Source organism: Schistocerca cancellata, chromosome 12 (genome assembly GCF_023864275.1).
Source record: "Schistocerca cancellata isolate TAMUIC-IGC-003103 chromosome 12, iqSchCanc2.1, whole genome shotgun sequence".
Classification (NCBI taxonomy): domain Eukaryota; kingdom Metazoa; phylum Arthropoda; class Insecta; order Orthoptera; family Acrididae; genus Schistocerca; species Schistocerca cancellata.
In genome coordinates, this window is record NC_064637.1 from 143,816,110 (window position 1) to 143,819,054 (window position 2,945).

Sequence of the window (2,945 nt, forward strand, 5' to 3'; positions counted from 1 at the left end):
GCAATACAAAAGAGAAATCCGGGAAGTACAAGATCAGTTGGCACAAGTAATACAAAAATTTCATATTTCAGAGGACACTCGCGTTCCAACACGGGAAGAGGAACTTAGAAATACGGAAAAGCCACAAAACAATAACACAGGGCATTTCGGAAATTATGAAAGAAATTGGCAAGGTGCACCGAATTTTGAGATGGAACCGCCGACACGACGTAACAATGACCGATATGCTACTCGCCGACACGATGATTTTGACTATAAGCTGTTCATTACTACACGTAAATTCAAAACGTTTAAGAATTCTGCCAACGACATTCATCCACAAGCGTGGCTCCATCAATTCTCTCATTGTTTTCCTCCCAACTGGTCATTGGAGCACAGGTTAGAATTTATGTGTGGCTATTTAGAGAATGAACCAGCTGTAAGAATGCGATCGGTCATTCACGATTGTCACAGTGAAGGAGAATTTTATCATGCCTTCCTCTCAGCATATTGGTCTCAAGCTACACAAGACCGAGTAAAACATAGTATCATGATGATGAAGCACTTTGAACGATCTGAATTTTCCAGTCTTGTCAAATATTTTGAAGACATGTTGCACAAGAATCAGTATCTTTCAAACCCAATTACGAATGCATTGTTATTGTGAACAGACGACACAGTGTTATTGTGTGTGTGCATTCTTGCTTGTTAGTTGCACGATTACGTAATGACTATACTTAGAACATATACCAGTACTGCTAATGAGATTTTAATGCAACATTTTGGTTTACTTGAAAATACATTCTGGATTTAAAGTACTTTCTGTGAGATACCAGATGACACAGTGGTTAGTTTATATGACAGCTACACGATTTTATCACGACGCTACTAATGAGTGACAATTTACAATGTTGCTTTTGCTGTGTTTCTGTTTTATATCTGCACAGTTTTTCTGAATTATTCTGGAAAGTAAAACATGTTTTAGTAGTAACTTTTGTGGTATAGCTACAATGAGACAGCCTTTTCCGTAGCACAACAATACGTTACAGCACAGTAATTTCTTCATCACAACAATAAGCGTAATAACTAAGATATCTATATGCAAAGCATTTCACTTTTGTTTATCATGAGGTAAGCACACTGGCTTCTGCAAAACTTAGCTTTCAGAGGACAATAACTACGACACTTCCACAGAGATTATGTTTCAACAAGATGCACATTTAGCGTTACAGGACACGAATTTCAGTGATTAATTTTGTACTTAAAACATTTATTTTTAAAGATTTTTGAATTACAAAGAAAGTTTTCCGTGATACATTTCATTCCATTGCTGTAATCTGTAACACCTGAGGGTATAATTACATTAATCCTCAGGGGGGTACACGCCTACTTTGTGTACCATGTGTTTGGCAAGCACAAGCCCTAGCTAATATGGTATTTGCTTATACAACTTTACACATCGGTACCATATTTCTCTAACACATAATTACACAGCTATCTGATCATTTAACTGAGAGAGACAAACTTTTTTATTACGTCAGTGACACATGTTTATGCAATTACAGAGTTGGATTACTTCACACTTACGAAATTGTATTTTGTCTGTACTTTGTGAGCTGTTCATATTTTTTCGGACCCATTGTGATATTATGAGAGCTTTGAAAGATATATTTGGTATGGGATCATGATTTTTAAAGTACGTTTGAGGCAGATGACACTTTTGACATGAGCAGAGAATTTGTTTTAGGTTTTGAAATTATTGGAGGAAGCTACGACGATTTTGAGATTTGACTGAGGTGTTATGATGTTATTCTTACGACGACGATGTGTATTATGCTGCTGAGGTCTGTTTATGATTAATAAGCTGATGCTATATGAGTTATTTGATTATGCTACATATCTGTTATGATGAAATATTGAAGAAGTGTCGACAAATATGTATATATGTAATGAGGTAAGGAATAATTAGTGGTTAGGGACTCTGGTTTGTGAATAAGGTTGTCGGAAACCAAGAATCGTACTTTAAGAGCTATGAAATGTATGTAAATGCGTGAATGTATTACAATGCCGACGAAAATTTTTTTGGACACTGTTATATCAATAGGATTTTGTTTCTACACATTTGTAACGCAAATTCTCAACCTGTGGAATTTTTTTATATGAGACTGCCACTGTAGCAGAAACTGCTGCCGTAAATATTTCAGTAAGAAAGGTAAGTGAACTTGACGTAATGCGTTTTGGGCACCCAGCTGAGAGGTAGTCGTCTGACAAAAGAAAGCCATTAGGTGGGAAAAAAAGAGGCCATTATCCTAGCCATTGACATTCCTTTAGAGAAAGCATCGCAAATACGACACGCTCATTACTTGGAAAGATACTTACATCTGCACACCTGATTATGACAAGCGTCTTTCTACGAGAGTTGAGAGAATTTCTACTAACTTATGAAATGTCACATGACTATTGAATGATATTTTTATGCTTTGCTTTTCATAGTTGCTTATTTCATTTGATATCTAGTTTCCAGCTGTGTTGCAGCATTGGTTTTATAAAATAAAATAAAATGCATTTGCTAATGTGAACACTTTCTGTCAACAGATCTATTAAATAATAATTTTGTGATCCACATTCTTCAAAAAAGGAGCACTTGGAAAGGAAAGAACAATAAGAAGGGACTAGTAACAGTAACTGCATACATAATATTCTTTTCAAGTACATGGTAATATTTTTTTTACAATAAGTTTTTGTGGTGCACCACTTTAATTACATAGACACTAAGATGTGACATAGGTATTAGACATGGCCATCTTTACTGTAATATTTTTTCTGCTTGAGCTATGTCATGTTTAGGTATAAGTTATAGCATTTGCTACTGCTGTTTGCCAGGCATAGTGTTACTGAATTTGACTTTGTATTACGCTGTTAAGCCAGTTTTACTACGGATTTATTTTCCTTGTTTGCTGCACAGT